A 22134-nucleotide genomic window follows, 5' to 3' on the forward strand; every position below is an offset into this window, starting at 1 on the left:
GAACCTTTTTACACCACCATCATTACATTTGCCTCAACATAATTATGCATGCAACAATATTTGGTTGTTTGTATTCTAGCCAAATCTCTATGAACAAAAGGTCATGTACATGAATAGGTTCCACTGAAGAGTTTTTTTAGGCGTGTTCTAATAATTAATAGATGAGAAAAGATTAGCAAATTAAACCTTAGGATACCTTAAAATGGGAGTAAAAAATATGTGGACATGTCTCATGTTCTCTATCTTGAAGACTCTTCAAGCGACCTCTCTAGAATGTTCCAGAGGTTACCATCACCAACCTAGCCATGCCTATAAAACGGGCGCGCTATGGAAAGAAAGACATCGAGGAGAAGGAAGGAGAGGAGGGCAAGGCGAGCTACCATTACTGACCCAACCATGCCTATAAAAAGGGTGAGCTATGGAGAGGAAGACGTTGGGGAGAAGGAAGGAGAGGAGGGCAAGGCGAATAAGGAGGAGGTGTAAAAGAGATCCCTGTGAGCTATACGCTATGGGAAGGAAGGAGAGCGAATGAGGAGGTGCAAAAGAGATCCTTGTGAGCTATACACTATGGGAAAGAGGAGATGGAGAAGAGATCCTTATGAGCTGCATGCTATGACAAGGATGATGTGCACAACAATAAGGGCCAACAGAGAGATGCAAAAGAGAGAGAGACACCTTGATGAGAGAGAGCAAGAGAAACACAGAACAGTGAGGGGGACATCATCAGAGAAATGCGAAAGAGAGATACAGAGCCTTGATGTGGGCTGGTACCAAAGAGAGTGAGAGGGCGATTAGAGAGAGAAATCATGATGTGAGAAAAAAAAATATTGAAATTAAAAAAATCATTAAAAACTAAAATTTAAAATAACTAAAATTCTAGAAAATTAATCCGATAAAGATGTGAAGTGTACAAAATATTTTAAAATTATTTTTTAATAAATTAATTAATAATTTAAAATTAAGTAAATTATTGGATACCTTAGGTAAAACTTTAAGATTAAATTATCCTAAGGTTCTACCTTAACTTTCCTATTAATTAGGAACACTAATTAATAGGCATAAATAGAAATCTGAATAAGCATAGATAGAAACATGAATAGGCATAGATATGAGGTTGCTTGAGATATGCATGGGTAGACATGATGGACACGTGTAATTGGGACATAATGACTACAAACTTGCATAGATTGAAGGCAAAGTTGCAGATGTGGCGTAATGTGTATTCCCAACCAAATATTCAGTGTGGCATAGCTTTGGCAATGTTGCTCTGTCACTTATAGGTTAGGGGTATCCAACATGTAAGATACCTATTTTAGGGTATAATATAAAAATTAATAATTAGAATAAAGACATAATATTTATTAAACGAATAGAATATCATCGATTTTCAATTTAGTTCAAGTCATATCAAAATCAAAGTTATACACTTTTTGATATTTAAGAATATGAAATTCATTTTACAATTCATATTATGATTTAAATTAATATTATGCATGAGAAGCGGTCTTTTTCACTAAAAAAGTTGTGGAAAATGAGAAAAGTAGATAAATATGTTATTTTTAAAGATGTCGCTTTTTCTTTAGTGGAAATAGTTTTTATAGTATATTATTTTATAGGGAAGAGAGAGGTAACAATATGTTCATCATACCAAAATAAGATCTGCAGTGAGAAGGTGTTCCAAAATCTGTGGAGAATACTACTCTTTCCTCAAGGAAAGCAGATGATAATATCCAACAATCATGTGTTATATTCATCTGAAAAACCAGCATCAACGATCTTCATCTAGTTGTTGAGAGGGTGTAATGGTAAGAGGATGTAAATCTGGCCTGAAGTGTAGTGAATCGGGGGAGCATGAGGCTAGAAAGACTGGAATGATATCACCTGCAAAGAACAAAATGAATGTTCAACCTAAGTGGAGAGTCCAACCAAGCCTAAAGAGCATGCCAGGCCTCAGATAGTTGTTGCTGAGTATGTATAAAGAGTATTCTCCAATCTATCATCTGTGGTTACTTGAGTATTTAGTGGTGTAGGTGAGAGACCATATCCAAAGCCTGAGACAAAAAGGGTAAATCAGAAGGGAGTAGTGTGAACATAACAGATAGCTGCTCAACCTCTCTCCATCCCACAAATCACCAACATATTGGATTCCCTTGTTGTGCAATCTTCTGGCAGTTTTAAGATTCATGAAAGCTAAGGGTTGAGGGAAGAGAGGGCTCTACCAAAGACTCCATAAAAATACAGTTTTGAATAGTGGAAAAAACAAATGGAGAGGATTTAAGCTGAATAGGAGCCCAGGAGAAGACCATATTGTACCATGTCATTCCCTTCGAGAAACCACTCTTACTATGGATTAGAGCAGACTGCAACAAAAGTTTCATCATGATAGCCCAGATTTGTTTCTTTTGAGAGAAGGTCAAAAATTTGGCATTTAATGCAATAAATACAATGTGATTGTGGATGTAAAATCCCCAAGCCTCCAAGCTGCTTAGGCCTACATACCCGTTCCCATTTTATCCAAGCCATGGATCTGCCAGTTTTCTTCCAAAGAAAGGATCTTATATGAGATACGACCTCTTTTCAATGATATTTTTTAAAGTTGAGAAGAGGGTAAAAGTACCGAATATAAGGCAAAAAGATAGCATTTATAACTTTGATCCTACCAAAAAGAGACAAGAAATTAAATCTCCATCTGGTTATCTTAGACATGACCTTGTTGAGAACCCGTTGTACCACCAGTTTATTAGTGACTTGAACTCCAATGGGAGCCCCAAGATGTCTAAACAGAGTCCCTTTTATAATCACACTACCTTGCCAGTAAGATGAGTCAAATATATCATCTTCTGTCAGAGAGATGAGCCTAGATTTCAATTTATTACATTTTAAGCGAGAGGCCAACCCAAATGTATCAATAACATTAAAGGCATTCCTGAGATTTTGAGAATCAGCCTATAGAAATATGAGAGAATCATCTGCAAAACATTTGATTATCAGCTGCTGCTACTCATAGATTTTCAAACCCTGTATAAGACCCATAGAAGCAACCTATTCCAAGGCTAGAATAAGTGGATGATGAGAGATAATAGCAAAAAGTAGTGGAGCTCGTGGACATCCCTGACAGACAAATCTAAACAGATTGAATTCTCCCACAACCACCCCATTGAACAAGAGAGAGGATGAAGCTCCTTTACAAAGAACCAAGATAATATTAACAATTTTGTGACCAAACCACATTTTGGTCAGTACAATAGAAAGAAAAGACCATTGGACCCTGTCATAGGATTTTTCCAGATCCAATTGCAAGAGCACACATTTTTGAGAAGTAGATTGAGCCATTTCATAGCCTATCAAAGCAGCATAAATGTTGTCATAAATAGATCTTCCTTTAGTAAAACAATGTTAATGAGGAGAGACAACATGAGTGAGTAAAGGAGCAAGTATGTTGGCAACCACATTTGCGAAGATTTTGTAGTACAAAACATGCATCATTGAAACGGGTCTCCAATGGTTGAGGGAGAAAGCAGCAAGTTGTTTAGGAATGAGTTTAATCATCCCTTATTTGATAGAGGTTATAGCTGTCCATAAAGGTAAGCCTTATTCACAATTGTCCAAACTGAAGGGCCCAATTTATCCCAGAATTGCAGAAAGAATTCAACTATCAATCCATCCCAGCCTGGGGATTTATCCTTTCCCATCTGTGATAATGCCTCAAAGCATTCTTCCATTTGAATATCCCTTGCAAGCTAAATAGCTTGATCATTAGAAATAGTGGGGTGAATCAGGTGTAGACATTGTACCTCGGCTTGCCATCTATGAGAAGATCTATCCTTTGGCAAGCCAATGGATGCACTAAGATGATTTAGCCATAACATTTGGATCTCTAATGATCAGACCAGAAGTATCAGAAACATGAAGATATGGAATCTCTTCTTTTCTTGTTCTTCAAGGATCTAAAAAAGAATTTTGAAGAAGCGTCTTCCAAGGCAAAGAAATGTTTCCTGGACAATATTCTAGCTTTTTGCACCCTAGACAACTCAAAAGCTATGAATCTTGCATTTATCATCTTGAAGTTGTTGTTCCTCTGTCACATTGAGAGAGAAGTCATCTTTTTTTTTTAAAAAACAAGGAAGTGAGAGTATCAATAGTTTCATATTCAAGCTATCGAGACAAATTAGATGATATTTTTCCATTAGACCTAATAACTTGTTGGATGGCGCACACAAATTGAGCCCAAGGATTCGGAGAGTGATGAGCAAGGGCTACAACAAGTGCTTGAATATGGACTAAACAACAAGGTGGAATTGACAATTAGAGATTTAGAACGGCTTGCAGGTTTAGAAAAAGAGGTTGAATAGTCCCCAAAAGTCCAAAAAACAAGATAATGATCCGAAAGGATAGTATCATGCCAAACATCTATCATGAGAGTATGGGGTAACCAATCTGCATGATATGAAAAGTAAATCCTATCAAGGCGGGAGGAAGTTGAAGCATATTGTAGGCTAAAATATGTATGACCAAGATGAGAAGCCCAGTCACCTATTGTCCATGCATACAGCAACCCCCTTTATGAAATCAATCTATCCCAACATTGTTTCTCAAATCCCAACAGAGTAGTAGCCATGCCAACTCTATCCTTGGCATGTTCAACCATGTTGAAATCACCAAACAGAATCCAAGGATGAGTGGAGGATAAATCTCCTAACCAATCCCACAACTATTTTCTTTCTTTCTAGTTATTTGAAGCATAGATATTGACCAACAACCAAAGTAAATTTCTACAACAAGTGCTCTACTAGACAACTGATTGGCCACTACAGAGGGTTGTAAGACTCTATGAATTATACTGTAAGACTCCACTAAAGCCAGTAGGATAACCTCCATAAAACACCAATTATACTGTAGACTCCACTAAAGCCAGTAGGATAACCTCCATAAAACACCAATTTTTAACCAATAAACTACTTCCTTTTAGCCTTTGAACCACACATATGATGCTCTTGAATGCCCCAAAATAAGACAGAAGGACGAGACCCAACATAAGACCAAAAAGTAGCTCACTTGTCATTACCCTTTATTCCTTTCACATTCCAAGAGATGCCAGCCTTGCTCCTATTATCTAATTAATTCCAATTCATATTGAAGACGACCTTCCATAGAATGTTCTTCAGAAGATTGAAGAACAAAATATCTGTTGGGAAACACATCAACAGGCCGAGATGAAGCCGTGGTATTCAAATGTAAGGGGGATCGTGCATGTCTAGCCAGAGAAAGGTGAGTAAGACTCCTTTGATGACTTAGAAGTATGCTCAGATGGTATATCTATATGTGGGGGTCGATTTAGATTTGTATGTTGACCTTGAGAAGAACATGAAGTAGATTTTGATATAGATGATGGTACATGAGGGTTAGGATGTTGTGGCTGTCTAACATGCAAGGCAGATCAATGGGAGATAGAAATGCTCCCAAGAGAATGATGAGAAGCATGAGTATTAGATACTGTGATGGACAAGATGTTGACCTAGTGGGTGAAACCTCAACAGTCACAGGGGGGATATTTTCATGGACAGGTGACTTAGATTGTTCCGGGTGAGGGTTACCAGGGATGGACGATTGAGGAGAAACACCCTGTTGAGCAGCTAGGGATGAGGCCCTATGAGGGCAGGCCCTCACAAAGGGCCCAAATCTGTTGCAATGAAAACAAGCTCCAAAGAAAGTGCCAAACACAACACTGATCCTCAAAACCCCTAATCCTCCTAATTGGACATCAAGATGTTTACGGGGAGGAATGATCTGAGTGTTCCAACTGATACAAACCTTATTGGAGCCCTTACCAAGTGCGGAGTTGAATGGAGGTTTCCTGACGTTGCAACAAAATGACCAAACGAAGACCAGAGCCATGGCGATAGGTTAAGAAACTCCACCTAGACAAGGCACGACTTAGAAAGACTGGTATTAACATCAAAAAGTGGGTCCCATGGTAAGACATAAAAAGAGGATCAAGGATATTGGTGCTTTCTAAATACATGAGTGTCAAATTTAGCAAAAGAGATTATGATGACATTATGACTCAAATAAATTTTTTTATAAAAATAGACTTTTAGAGAGATAAAGATTATTATACCCTTAATAGGAAATATTTATTCACTCCTTGAAAAAGAAAAAATAGAAGTTATAGAAATTTAGAGATTGAAAATTATTTGATGTGAAAATCTTAAGAAAAAGAGAGGATGTAATTATGTGAATGATGATGTGCTTTTGATGAAGCCCCTATATTGGAATTAAGAGGGGGATGCATATAAAAAAATGTTTTTAAGGTATATTGAAAAAGTGATGTTTATGAGCAAAGTTAATGTCTTCATTAAGGTAAAGAAATGATATGAGTTATGATAATATGAACGTGTTTTCATGATGAGTAGAAGAGTTGATTCATAGGCATCATGATATCTATGTTGATAATCAAAAGATTTATTATTTGATGATGTAATGATGTCACTAATTGACTTCCTTTGGGTCCATGATGAAGGGAATTGGGACTCAGATCACTAGGGATCTTGGAATGACCCTTTGTGTCTCTCGAAAGGGATAACTTTGGGGTGGAAAGGGATAACTTTGGGGTGTCGGTCATGAAACCTCTGTGTATTAAGAGTCGTTGGCCATGGTGACTACAATGTGTATTTTGAGGAAACAAGGTGGTAGGATGGAAAAAAACCATAGGTGGTTAAAGGGCCCACTAGGTGACTCTTGCTTTTCCTAGGATAAAGGATCATTCCGTCCTAGAGGAGGGGAAAGAGCCCATCGACAAATAAGAAGATTTCATGTCAAGAAATTCTACTACATTCTCTTTTGAGATTTTCAAACTTTGATATATACGTACTTAGCATTTTAAGGACATTGTTGTTGCTGGTTCTTTATCTGCGATGGATACCACATATCCTTGAGACATAATTTTGAGTTACTAGTGTAGAAAATGGAGAAGTACAGTGCAGCTATGGCAGGTGGAACACCTCCATGATGCTATGCATAGAGATGGAGAGAGGGAGAAGAGAGAAAGTCGCAAAGGGCTCAAAAGACAGGAGGCAGGTTGCATGACTCAATGATTAGATTGATTGAGTTGAAGCTTCATCGAGTACAATGCTTTTGTAGGCTTGAAGCCTTATCTTATCACACACACACACAATAGGATAGCAACATGTGGCACACTAATCCTATACACCCATAAGAGGTGGTTCACACACACATACATAATAAGGACACACACAAGGGTGGACACATGAGGGCGAACGTGTAAGGGTTGATGCACACACACATGAACGGACAAGAGCTACGCTATCTCCAACACCCCCCTCGGACCAAATGTGGGAATGTCAAGGAAAACCTTCAGGAACTCAATGACCTCTAGACTATACCATGTCTCCATGCCAACTCAGAGGCTAGACATGTTCTATATGCCAACTCAATGGCTTAAGTATGGGCATGACTTAGAGGCTCAACTAGGCAGTCTCATGGTTGCATTAGAGCGTGGTTAGAGGCCCCAAGTCTAAGCATGGATGCACACAAGACTCAAAGGTCTATGGGACCATGGCCCAACATCCTGGAATCATTCCAGGCCTGATCCATAGGAGTGTCACATACATACATTGGCTTCCATCATTCCAAACCCCCGGGCCCCCTGGCTCCTAACTAGGGTATAAGAGGTAACATGTAGCCTTTTATAACAACAAGGCGGTACAAACACAACACACGACAAACATTTATTACAACTCTTTTTCGAGGGACATCCCGAGCAGAGGACCCAACTCAAACACACACAAAAACATAAAAATAAAGTTTGGGAGAGGTTACATCCCCCCTCGATGCCGGTGATGTCGCCTTTTTCGGCATCTACGCCAAGCAAATGCTATTTGGTAGGTCATTTCAGGCACGAGGGCTAGGGCTAAGGACTCGAGAGACTCTCAATGTGTTAGTGATGGCTTCAATATACGATGAAGACGGGCTCGGCTTAAAAAAAGCCAGCTCAATATGCTATTTTTTAGGTTTTTAAACTAAGGTTTTAAAACCTTAATGTCTAAAAACATCTTTAAAAAGGTTGCGGGCTGAGCTCACAGCGCGAGCTGTGGGATTGTGGCCACGCGGAGGGTAGCCGTGTAGTGACGCACGCAGAACGCAGGGGCGATGTTGGGTGAGAGTGCACAAGTGCACGATGGGGGAAGTAGCTAGCACTAGACACTCTCACATGAGCAAGAGAACCATGGTGCAATGGACCACTGGGCGTAGTCACCTTTTGCGTCTGGTAGACAGCGAGAGAGGTGGGCGAGGTCGACCGACAGGTGGGTTAAGAACGACGGAAGATGCATTGACGAATGATATTAAACCTTAATAATAAGGTTCATTAAAGTGATCCAACACAACTACGAAAACATGTGATGTAGGAGGGGATGGGCTTCCATGGTGGGCGGGTCGTGCGAGCTTCACGGATGTGTTATAATAGGTGGGCGCAGGCATCCACCTTCTTCTTATTCTTGGTAACGAGCGCTCTGATACCATTTGTAGAAAACAGAGAGGTACATTGCAGCTATGGCGGGTGGAACACCTCCATGATGGTGTGCGTAGAGATGGAGAAGAGAGAAAGTAGCAAAGGGCTCAAAAGATAGGAGACAGATTGCATGATCAATGATTAGATTGATTGAGTTGAAGCTTCGTCGAGTACAATGCTTTCGTGGGCTTGAAGCCTTATCTTATCACACACAATAGGATAGCGACATGTGGCACACTAATCCTATCCACCATAAGAGGTGGTTCACACGCACATACATATAAGGACACACAAGGGTGGACACACGAGGGCGAACATGTAAGGGTTGATGCACACACACATGAACGGACATGAGCTACGCTATCTCCAACAACTAGAAACTTCTTAGCTAGTTTTTTTAGGATATATTTTTGTAAATTCTATCATATAGCCTGGTGGCGTAGATAATTGTATATTCTGAAGCTTGGACATATATGTCATAGTCTTTCTTTCCTTCCCTAAATATAATAAATCAATCTATTTCCACTATTAAAAAAAATGAAATGAATAGGCCGAAAACCAAGAAGGGTCTTTTTGGATAAAATATTGTACAATACCTTTTTTGTTTTCAATCCAAACCTTAAGATGATTTTTTTTTTTGTTTTTTTTAGTGGAAATAAATTATTTTAATTATATATATCAGCTTACAAAGGGGAAAGGGGGGAGAAGGAGGGGGAAGGGAGCAATTCCACTATAATCTGCTGTATCAACATATACATGCATCCTTGAACTGAACATGAAAATGAGCTGCAGCATAAGAGGGAACCAAGTAAAGAAGCACCACGGGCAAAACAAACAAGGACCAAGCTGTTTAATCAGAATACTCCCAAAAAAGGCAAATAACTGACAGATTCAACGCTTCAGGTCCGCTGGATGCATGCTCCAAACAAGTTAGGTCCGTGTAGAATAATCTCATGCAAAATAATAAAAGAAATATGTTAGGTCATCTCTGCCTGCAAGACCTGCCAGGCAGAGGAAGAAGAAGACTGTGCCTGCAAATAATCCTGAAGGACAAAAACACAATGAAATTGTACGTTTGTAGCAGGGATTGATTGGCAATGAGATCCTTCATATATATAATGGTGTTTCTAGAGCACCAAACTCCCCAGAAATAGACATATCTACTACAAATAGTGAAGGCTACAAGATGTTCCAAAGACATGGGATGTTGAAGGCCGATCAATCAAAACAGCGAGCCCTAATACCCAGCTAACCAAAAATCCATCTTGACATTTGCATCCAAAACACTCTGAGAGGAGGACATTGCCAAAACAGATGAATAATATTCTCTTCAACTGTGTGACATCTATGACAGATGGGAGAAGCCATATTTCTACGAGCCATTTTGAATCCGGTTGGTATGACCTTCCACAAAAAGCAGGAAAACTTTTTAGGAACAGGGGTCTACGACAAAGTCTCCGTCAGATGTTGCCAATGAGTATCTGACCAATGAACTTTCCAAATCTGGTTAAGACCTTAAAACCATTCAGTCAACCAAGATGCTGAATTGGTTTGAGTATTTATAGGCAGCTGAGCAATAGAAAGCATGATCTGAGATAAAAAATATCTAGACAAACCAAACATGACCTTCAATTGTTGAGAGTCTCTCCAACCAATAAGAGGGCCATCCCAAACATCTTTGAAATACTGCAATCCCTTATGAAGTTTCCTAGCCAGCTTACAATTTGTTTGTGCCAAAGGGGGAGCGAAGAAGGGACTTCATTTTAACATGATCAAGACATAATTCTGAGCAATGCGACCTTTCTGTACTAGTATCTTCGGCAAGACCTATAGAAGAACCCAATTGTTGCAACCACAAATGAGCCATCTGATTGGGGTTAGTAATGATTAATCCATTATTGTCTTTTACTGACACCACGTTTGCCCTGTTTTGCTTAGCTTTCAAATACCTAAAGAAAAACTTTGAAGAAGCATCCTGAGTAGAAAAAAAAACATGGCGAGATAGGATTCTAGTTTACATTCATTTAGTCGAACCTGTTCCAAAGAGGTGAGAGGGGACTGTTGCTACTTCTGAAGTAAAACACCACGTTCCTACACTGCCCTACTTTCTAGAAGGCGAGAGTGTGCAACAATTCTTTTTTCATTAGATCTAATAGCCTGCTGAATAGCACAAACAAACTGAGCCCATGCCAAAGGAGAATGATGAGCAACAGCCACATTAAGACTGAATATGCATGTGAACTTGCTGAAATCTGGAATCTTTGAGTAATTCAGAATTAACAATCAACATCCTAGGTTTTCCAGGGGGTTTGGAAGTAGAGACGTTGAAGTCCCCAAAATCCCAAAAAAGAATGTAGCAGTATGAGAAAAATAGATTCTATCTAATCGGGAAGAGGTAGACGCGTGGTATGACCCGATGATGATGCCCAATCACCCAAATGCCAAGCATCCTTCAAACCCTTGTTTGCAATCAGCTGGTCCCAAGCTCTTTTTTCTGAACCCATAAGAACAGAGGCAGATCCAGTCCTGTCTTTCACCTCCTCCACCATATTAAAGTCACCGAATAAAATGTAGGGAACAGTCCCTTGCAAGTCATTCAACCATCTCCACAACACCTTCCTTTCCTTATAATGATTGGAAGCGTAAACATTGATCAGCCAAATTTTTTGATGTGCCCAATAAACTTCCAAGATTAGTGCTCTACCAGAGGGATGATTTGCTACCACTGTCGGACACAAGTTACGACTGACCATAGTACATACCCCACTGAAGGAATTATGATTACCACCATAAAACACTATTTTCTTAGCAAAACCTTCTTTCTTTTTCACTTGGGATCCATACAAATGATGCTCCTGGGTACCCCAAATCAAAACTTCAGGATGCTTAGCTACATAAGACCAAAAGAGCGAGGATTTCTGTTTACTTTTTATCCCCTTCACATTCCATGAGATACCAGTAAATCTACCCATTATTCTCCTTAAGATTAGGGGCCAAGTCTACATCCAGATCATCTTGTTCTAAGACTTCCAGCTGAGACTCAAGCAAACCCTATTCATGATGATTTATTATATCTAGTTCCTTTTGAATTTGAGCTTCCATAGAATCGTCCTCAATATTATGCAAAACAGAATACCTATTGGGAGACTCTTGAAAGGACTGATCCATAGCTGAAATTTTCCTCCTAGAGGGAGATGGTCTAATACTTGAGATAACAATATCTGTTGAGTCTCCTGAGGACCGTGAGTCGTCTGTACACAAGTTACTAGGAGACAATCCCGATGAAGAGGTTGCCATCAGTCGATTTGCTCCATTAATCCCAAGCCGTCTAGCATGTGATGATCTGATAGGTGAGACAAAAGAAGGCCCCTGAGAAGAGGAGTTAAAGAAATTTATCTACATTAGGAGGGTTATTTACATTAGGACTATTAACAGCAGGCGGAATAGTTTGTACAGGAGAAGCAGCTTAACCAGGATGAGTGGGCTGAGAAGAACCCCCATGATTTACATCATTGTTGTTTAGGTTGTGCCCTGGGATATGGTTAACCTGTGGTTCAGGAGGAGCACCACTAGCATGCTGCTGAGAAGGGGAGGCCGACAGTCGGTTGGGGCAAGATCAAGCAAAGTGCCCAAACTTGTTTACAATGAAAACTGCCACCAAAGAATGTTAGACCTCCTCATTGAATATCCACATGCTTAGGAGGAGTACGAGCTATATTCCAGCAAATACACACATTATTCGAGCCTTTTCCCATTGCCGGATTCGAGGGAACAAACAGGGGTTTCCCTAAAACCTCTACAAACAAGCCCAAAGAAGACCATAGCCAGGGAGGAACTCGACCCATATACAGGGCAAGCATCAGCCAGTCCCACATTAATATCAAACAACCGAGGATCCCAAGGAAGCACATGCATCAAACCTCTATTCCAAAACAGAGGAACCTTGGAGAGAATCACCGGTACAGAGGAGCGTTCCGCAAAAACAATAGTAAAAAAACCCTTTCCCATGTAATAGAACTAGAGAACCCCAAAATAGCCACTCTTGCAATTCAGATCGGGAGGGGATTCGATCGGTATACCCAAAAATCAGAGCAGAGCTCGCAAACAAGTCCACAGCTGCTTTTTGACAAGGTCGAGAGGCAAAGTTACACTTAATGTTTCCTGTGACGGCTGAACAGGGTAGGCGAGAAGTTGCTTCCTCTCCTTACCTTCCATCTGACGAAGAAGCACCTAGGGCATGAACATAGAGTTTTTTTCCACCACCGTGGTCATCCATCTCAGATTCGAGCCGCCCCTTCATGGGATCCCGGGCAACCAAGGGTGTTTGCCCCTATAAACCAAAGGAGGCCGTGGGTTGCATGAACCGTACAGAACGCTGAAAGAAGAAGAACAATTCTTATGATGATATTTTTGTATGAGAAATTATGTAAAAATGGATTTTTATCCTCATGAAATATTTTTTGCGAAAAGAATTTTGGTATTTAGTTAAAAATTATTCTATGTTTGTGAGAGTTCATTTAGAATGCAACCTAACTTATGATATCAAAATGTTTGGTTATCGGCTTAGTGAAATTTTCCCCTTGATTATCTCAAAGTCTTGGAAAGAATTTATTTGTTACATCTTAAAATGGATCCCAACAACTCTCCACTATCAATCAACATCAATGAAATGGAGATACCAATCCAAGTTCTATGAAAACTAACTTCGGAGAAAGTGAGTCACATTTATGTGGAGCAAGTTCCTCAAATGGATCATCTTTTACCTAATGAGCATCAAGAAAATTTTCATCAAGTAAGCCAAAGATCTCTTATCTTAGGGGATAATGCCTTGAAAGGTATGCTCAAATATTCAATGCCTTCTATCTTTGAAGGAGGAAAAAAAGTCAAGTGAATAAGAAGTGAGTAGAGGACCTGGAAGATTACTTCACTTTCATAGAGTTTAATAGCCCGTCTTTGAATAGTTGGACAAGCAAATCTTTGGAGGAAAAACATATGTAGAGCCAACAACATTGATGAGACCACTATCTCTTGGGAAAGAATTGAAGAATATTTTATGGATCATTATAGCCCTCCCCACTACAAAATCCAAAAGGAAAGGGAATTATTTCAATCAAAGCCTAGAAGCCTAGATGTTTTTTTTATCAAGAATACCTCAACTTAGAGAGGTATGGCCTAGTCTTAGATAAAGCTTTGAGGATTAGTAAGTTCATAAAGGGTTTGGATAAACCTTTAAGGAGCAAGGAGGAAGGAAACTACCCTATTTCAATAAACAATGTTGTTTTTATGGCCAAAATCTATGAGCGGGAAAGGGAGGACACCACCAAGTTTTCTGCAAACAACCAGAGGAAGCAAATGGAGCAACAAAGTGGACAAGTTGCCAATTAATGTCTACATGAAAGCAAAGAATGAGAATTTATGCCTACGGTTTTTAAACACTAATCATCAAATAAAGGTGTTTAAATGCTAATCATCAAATAAAGGATTTCTTGGAGATACCTCAAAGAAGTGCTCCAAGTTTAATCAAGGATCTTCAAGTTAAAATCAAAGAGGGATGCAAAGTAACACAAATTGAGGCTGACCAATTGCAAAGGCTAATGCTACTTCTCTGGAGACCTTGGAGGAAGAAATTAAAGAACAAGGTTCAAGATCTTTGCTACCATCCCCACAAAGAAGGAGACCTTTCTCAAGCTTCACTCATCAAAATGCCAAATATTTACAAAGATGAAAATTAACTCTTCTCATTTATTATTTTAGCCAAGAAATGCATTTCATCTCAACACAAGAAAAGGATTAGTTTTTCTAGTTGAGCTAGCAAGTGGGAAAATAGATAAAACTAATGAAATAGTTAAAGTGTTTAAGTTTTGACATACGGGGGAATACTACTAGATGTTCTTTTTATGTCATGCCTTTGGGAAGTTATGATGTCATATTAAGAATGCAATGGCTTCATGACAACCAAGCCAACACAAATTGCAGTAAGGGAATAGTGAGTTTCAAAGGTATAGATGGTATTGTCAAATAAATACAAGGGAAAAAAGGAAAGAGTGACCTACATCTTATTTCAACCACAAAAAGATATCAAAAAGGTAACCCTATGTAGTTGATAAAAGTCAATGAAAGGGATGTTAATTACCTAGGAGTTGAACCAAATTGGCTAAGTGATTATGAAGACCTCTTTCTAGAAGCATTAACTAAGTTACCGCCACCTAGAGAAGTGGAACATGAGATAGATCTCATCCTAGAGCTCACCTAGTATCTCCACAACCCTATCCGATGCCCATTCCAGAAGGTATTGAGCACAAATCCAAACTGAATCAATCATTAGAACAAGGATTCATTTGACTTAGCGTTACTCCATGGGGTGCACATGTCCGCTTCCAAAAGAATCATAATGGTACTTTGATATTATGCATTGATTATAGGAATCTAAATCAAGTGACCATCAAGAATAAATACCCTATCCTTAGGATTGATAATCAACTTGATAGACTTCATGGAGTATAGATATTCTCTAGACCTCAAATCAGGATATTACTAAATTTTCATCAAGAAGGAGGACATTCCAAAGACAACTTTCAACATTATGTATGGGAATTTTGAGTTTATTGTGACGTCCTTTGATTTAAGAAATGCTCCTACGACTTTCAATTGTCTTATGAAAGATATTCTCCAGCACTTGGACATCCTTCTTCGATGATATATTGCTTTATTCAAAATTTTGAAGAAAATCATGATGATGTATTGAAGTAGGTACTTGATCTTTTCATATAAAACCATTTATTTGCCAAGAAAACAAATGTATATTGTTTGTGGACAAAGTTGAATATTTGGGGCATGTCGTCTCACCAAAGATAGGATCTTTGTTGACCCCAAAAAGATGGAAGTTGTGGAACAACGGCATATACCTACCTTGGTAAAAGAAATTAGAATCTTCAGTGGGATGATAGGCTTTTATCACATGTTCATTAAAGATTATGCTTTCATAGCAGGAACCCTTACATATCAACTCAAGAAAGGGAAGATAATTTAAATGAATATAGAATTCAGTAAGGTCGTTGATCAAATAAAGTATGCTCTTACTCATGCCCCATTCCTAAAAGCTCAAAAATTCTCTAAGCCATTTGTAGTAACCAAGTGATGGAAGTGAGATTGCAATTGGAGGTGCTATAAGTCAAGAGGGGAGACCCATTGCTTATGAATCTAGAAAAGTCAGGGCTCATGAGAGAAATTGCCGATTACATGATCTGGAACTCCTTACTAATTCTCCATGCCTTGAAAGTATGAAGACATTATTTACTAATTTGAACTACAAATAGATCATCAGAGTTAAAGTATATCGTCACACAACCAGATTTGAAGTTAAGGAAAGAACATGGAGCAATTTGATTCATGAATTCTATTTCGTAATCTCCTACAGACCATGCAATGTGGTGGCTGATGCCTTGAGTAGAAAAGATACAACCTTTTCCATTTCCATGATAAGGAATGAATTACTAAACAAGGTGAAGGATGTAATCTCACATGAAAGTTCCTTTCGATAACTAGTAAAGATCTGGAAAAAAAACTTAAAACCATGAGAAAGAATGGAAGTTATGTGAGAATAACAAATACAAACATGGCATTTTGTTTTATAGCAAATGCCTATGCATCCCAGATTGTGAAGACATCAAGAAGGGTTTACTTAAAGAAGCTCATGAGATCCCAATAGCATGTCACCAAGGGTTTTATGAAACCTACATGGCTATGAAAATGAGTTTATTTTGGCCTCAACTCAAAAAGTATGTCAAGGATTTTGTAAGAAAGTATTTAGATTGCCAAAGACTAAAGGCAGATGGGGTTAAATTTCCAAGTGAGCTACAACCATTCAATATCCTAGAGATGAAATGGGATTTCATAAACATGGATTCTATTTTAGATATACCTTGAAATTAAGCTAGTTATGATTTTATTTTTGTGGTAGTGGATAAATTAACAAAAGTAGCCCACATGTACCCTATGAAGGCCACTTATACTGCCCCTGTGAAGGCCACTTATATCTCCTCTCATATAGCTCACGTCTTTGTAAATAATGTATTAAGATTACATGGGATACCCAAAAGGATTGTTTCTGACAAGGATACCAAATTCACTTCAAACTTTTGGTGAGCATTCTTTAAAACTATTGGTAGGAATCTTAACATGAGTACAACATATCATCCAGAAATAGATGGGAAAGCCGAAAGAGTAAACCAAGTCATTCAAGACATGCTCATAATGTACTCCATGCAATAGCCTAAACATTAGCAAGATTTCTTACTTTTAGTTTAGTTTAGTTACAATAGTGCTCATCATGTGTCTATTGGCATGATCTCGTTCAAAACCTTGTATGGACAAGAATACCTTACCCCTTTAACTTGGGCCAATTCCACATCTAAAGTAGAAATTTCCAAACAAATTCTTAAGTGAATGGAAGAGAAAATTCATGAAGTCAAGCAATAGTTAAGGGCACCCTAGGATCGACGAAAGCATTAATCTAACAAGAATTAATGCTTAAGTGAATGAAAGAGTAAACTCATGAAGTCAAGCAATGGTTAAGGGAAGCCCAAGATGAGCCCAGGATTGATGAAAGCATTAATCTTATAAGAAAAGGAGTCTAAGGTAATTCAAATAGGGAGAGACGATATTCTTGAAGGTACAATTAAAAAGGAGTTTTCTATCCTTAGGGAGATTATGACTCATCATAGCAAAAGGATATTGCTTATTGACTTCAACTTCCCTCTCATCATAGCAAAAGGATATTGCTTATTGACTTCAACTTCCCTCTCACTTGAGAATTCACAATGTTTTTTACAAGAGCTTGCTAAAGAGGTATGTTCTTGACCCATCTCATATCTTTGATGATGCTTCTTTACCAATCCAAAGTATGGAAGACTTTCAAATGGAACTTGAGAAGCTTCTCCAAAGGCATGAGACCAATCTTCGAGATTAGGTGATTCGAGAGTTCTTAATTCACATTAGGGGAGGTTTGAGGTTAAAATAGAACCTCTAAGGAGTGCCATGTCATCATTGATTTTTTAAAAAGGGGGGCTCCAATGAACCCTCTCTATCTTACATCGAAACCCCCTCATGTGACATATCATTGGAAATCTTGTTCATCGTAGATTCTAAATCTACCATCTCCAAAAAAGTTTGGAGTTGATATGCTCAAGTTATACCTTACAAAAAACTTTTTGGAGGGAAAGGTATAACTTGAGCATATCATCTAATTGTTTCAAAGATGGTAGATTTAGAATGTGCACTTCACGAGCTTTCCAACAATATGTCACATTAGGGGTTTTTGACATAAGATAGAGAAGGTTCATCGTGGCTCTCTTTTTTTAAAGCAAAACTGACATGGGACTCCTTAGAGGGCCCTATTTTGACATCAAATTTCCCCTAATGATGCAAACACTATCCTATAGAAGAAGATGCTTCTTGGGTTTTTGAAGAGGAACTGAAGAATGACTCTCCAAACTTTCCTTTCTCAAGATGAGGGCATCTTTATTTTTTTAAGAGAGAGAGAGAGTTTATCAGGTATCTCTTTTTTAATATATGAATAATGTAAATTTTGTATATAAATAGGATAATTGAAGAATGACTTTCCAAACTTTCCTTTCTCAAGATGAGAACATCTTGATTCTTTTAAGAGGGAGAGTTTATAAGGTACCTCTTTTTTAATATATAAATAAGATAATTTTTTAATAATAAATAATGAATATTTATATTTTCATTAGCTAATAATTTTTAAAAATTGGACCAAACTCCCAATCTAGTAACATAAATTTAGTTTTAAATTTTCATGAAGAAAAAAATATCATTTAGGGCCTTGCCTAATACCACTTCCACACATGCACCTGAATTTGGGCAATTATTTTCTACATTAGTGAAATGACTAAGGTCATAGCATAAATATTTCCTAAGATCCAAACATATTAATTTTTCATGGAGAAAAATAATAATTTAGAGCCTTGTCCAATACCACTCCACACATGCACATGACTTTGGGAAATTATTTCTACATTAATGAAAATGACTAAGGTCATAGGCATAAATATTTCCTAAGGCCCAAAAGGGGTCAAAAGATAAATTCTAGAAGACAAAATATGGATTAGGATGATCCCATCATATTCTGACTAGGATTAACTTAGATGGATAAACAATATGGTAAAAGGAGGGCTTTAGATATACCTATTTGTTGTGGTCCTTCCTAACCACTAACACGCTATGATGGGACATTTGTTGACACAAAAACTACCTTACTTAGCAATGAGGAAAGAGATCATGACACAATGCTCACAAGCTGATCAGATGATCCAAAAAACTATACTCTATTTTATTACCAATTTCATGTGTTCCTTGAAGAATCTCTCTTTACAACAAATATCAAAAACTTATGTCATCAAGACAGATGACCCTTCATCTTTCAAGAACCAAGATCCTATGTGTAACTTCCACGTGTGTATCTCCCACTACTATATGTGGCATCCATTTCTTGAAAGGACATCTTGAAATGACATATTATTCTAAGATAAATACTAGCTAATTTGACTCAATACAAGGGGTTGTTTTCATGCCATCAACACCTATCTTCCCCCTTGAAGATTGTAGATGTGTGTTCCCCCAAGATACAATATGCAAAAAGGTGGCTCCTAAGAAAAACAATGCATATCATGCCAAATCATAAATTATATGTGAACAGAACTAGAGGTTGATACTACATCCAGATGCGTGTGTTGGTGTGAAGACCTTGAGTTAGCAGTACAACCATAGGGATCGTCAGATAGAATAAGGGGGGTGGTGCCGACATGTGAACATCATTAAAACTGTGTTGTCGAAGGAGTGAATATGCAACCTCGATACCCAATTTTCCAAAATAGTATTTCAAAACAATATTTAATAGAAAATCTCAAATAATTGTAGCCATGGTTAGGTTTCTCCAAGCATTAGAAGTCATTGTTTGATGAATCATATCTCTAGGGTCAGTCAACTAACTAATCAGACCCTTGGGGACCATCAGATCTATCAGATAATTAGTTGTGTGTTGCATTAGATTAGGGGGTGGCACAAACAAATATTGTTTTGTCACGTGAGGTGTTCTCAATCACTTAGTTGACATCACACTTGTACTCTGACATATTAGTTTGTCTTGCTTAGCATGAGCATCAATTAATTCATCAGTATTACAATCATCAAGAAGGCATTCATATGATGATGCTAGTTGTGCTTTAGCATTTACATAATTGTTTACATAATAAGAGATTGGATCTAATGATAAAGTTTTGTTCCATACATCCTTACTCTTGTCATCATTACTTATGTGAATTATGTTGCCAAGTATAAGCATACCCTTATAGGCATCATTTCCATGGACACATCCTTCTTCCAATAGCTGGTTGACCTGGGATGCTGACTATATCAATACGGATTATTACAGATTTTGTCATGACATTCTATCAAACTAGTGCTAGGGCCAAGTTTTTGATTGTCATGGAGCTTGTGTCTAATGTGTTTATCAACATCACTATTGTAGTCTATCCTTTGTTGAGTCACTACATGCATCATTAGTTTATGTCTGATTGCTTTATTAGCATCAGCACTACTGATTTGACCAGCAACCTGTGTCAACAACCCTTGCTTGACCAATCTATCAACATTAGCATTGTTGATCTAACCAATTAAATGTGTTAGCAACCCTTGTCTAAGTGATCCATTAGATACTGATCTGACCACTTTCTTGTGTCAGCTTTGATTTTTGCATATCTGTTTGGATGCACTTGTGATTTTGAGATTCATCATACATAGAGCTAGCTGCATCCAAGGATCCTCCTTGGCTCTTCTCTCCCCTCTAATCCTCTTGTGTTGACTCAACCCTAGTCATGTTCTTCTCTTCATCATGCTCAATTGCTTGTCTATGGTGCTAATTTGACATCCCATTTGCATTCCCCAATAGAACCATAATTATTGGGTCTTTTTTAGCATGCTTTCCTTCATATTATGATCCAAAGGCAGCAACATCCATGGAGTCTTGGATTCTCTTGCCTATCTTATCACCATGGACTAACTCTGCTTTAGCAACATCTTCCTCATCTTCTTCAAGGTGACAGGGTTCACCATCCTACTCTTCATTGTCTTCATCATCGTTGTCTATCTCTAATCGAGCATATAATTCTGCCATGTCCCCAACTATTGAGTGTAGGCCTTTCAAAGTTATTTGCAGTTCCTCTATTATGATAATGTTTTGGTAGGATGCATAATCACCTCTATTGTGTTAGAGATGCCACTGTCTTGATTTATGTAGGAACTTGGAGTATTTGTTTAGCTTTCTCTTTTCCTCTATTATGATAATGTTTTGGTAGGATGCATAATCACCTCTATTGTGTTAGAGATGCCACTGTCTTGATTTATGTAGGAACTTGGAGTATTTGTTTAGCTTTCTCTTTTCCCTTATGATTTTTTTGGGATCGATTCTTCATTTTGACCGTTGTAATCTATTGGATGACTTCATCAATAGTTGTGTATCCTTCTCAAATTTCGAGTGGAGAATATTTCCTTCTATATCCAGGTATAAATACTTTGGACATTGGGTGATTCTTGGATAGCACTTGGTAGTGGGCATGCATATGTGCAGATGACACATCTGGACCACATATTTGGTGGTATGCAGCAGCACATAGACCGTACACTTGATAGTGATGGTTCAGTGTTGGTCTATGACTCATTGGTAGATGATTATGCATACATGACTGACACTCATCATGCCAATGATGTTCCTACTCATGGAGTGTATGCACTAGTTGATGGTTATGGGGATCCATAGTATGGAGCATGTTCTTTTGATCCATGTGGATGCTCAGGTGTGACACTACATGTTTTATGGCGGCAATAGTATTCAGGTTTGGATGTACTATATGCCATATGGGGTGCATAGTGGATGACTACTTATGGCAAATAGCTGGTTTTGAGGGCATATTTGTAGCTTCCTCTAGAACGGAGTCTTGATGCATATATGTCAGCGCTAGAGAGCTACTACATGCTGGCTTCGGATGTAGTTACAGGCTGGCTTCAGATTATGCTTTTGTTGCCAGAGCTGTTTTTGGATCATGAGGATAGGTCTATGAGCTTTCCCTCACATATGGATGATTGCTCAGTATGTGATGATGCATATGGCATATCCAGTTTTATCCAGGGGGATACCTATGCCTAGTTGGGAGATGTAGCCACTTTATCTTTGATTTGGGTGGCTTGTACATTGTGGAGGATATCTTGTCTAGCATTTGGGACAGCTATCCATTTGATCCAGGAGGATGTTGGGTATGCCCATTTGCAGATTGGTTTTGAGCTTTGGATCACATGGTCACATATTGCCTGCCTTGGATATAGTAGTTTATAGCCATGTGAGTTTTGGGGTTGATCTTGACCATGCTTTAAGGCCATTTTTATGCCGTATATGGTTTGCATGGTTATGGGAGTTGCATTCCATCTCATGGATTGATACTCTATGGTTTCGAGGACGAAACCTATTGGGTGGGGATGGTTTGTAATGGAGCTTCCTGGATCATAGTCACATGGGCATATGGGCCATGGGC

The 22134-nt window shown here is 38.4% G+C and overlaps 1 long non-coding RNA gene across 1 annotated transcript; it reads right to left on the reverse strand.

Annotated features, from left to right (window-relative positions):
• Positions 1 to 10652: 10652 nt before the first annotated feature.
• LOC147613388 (uncharacterized) lies at positions 10653 to 12912 on the reverse strand. The gene is made up of 2 exons (XR_015263314.1): positions 12610 to 12912; positions 10653 to 11873 (listed from the first exon to the last, which is right to left on the reverse strand). It is a non-coding gene; the product is annotated as an uncharacterized LOC147613388 (long non-coding RNA).
• Between the last annotated feature and the right edge of the window lie 9222 nt (positions 12913 to 22134).

Source organism: Cibotium barometz, chromosome 44 (assembly GCF_041138505.1).
Source record: "Cibotium barometz isolate CiBa-2024 chromosome 44, ASM4113850v1, whole genome shotgun sequence".
Taxonomy (NCBI): domain Eukaryota; kingdom Viridiplantae; phylum Streptophyta; class Polypodiopsida; order Cyatheales; family Cibotiaceae; genus Cibotium; species Cibotium barometz.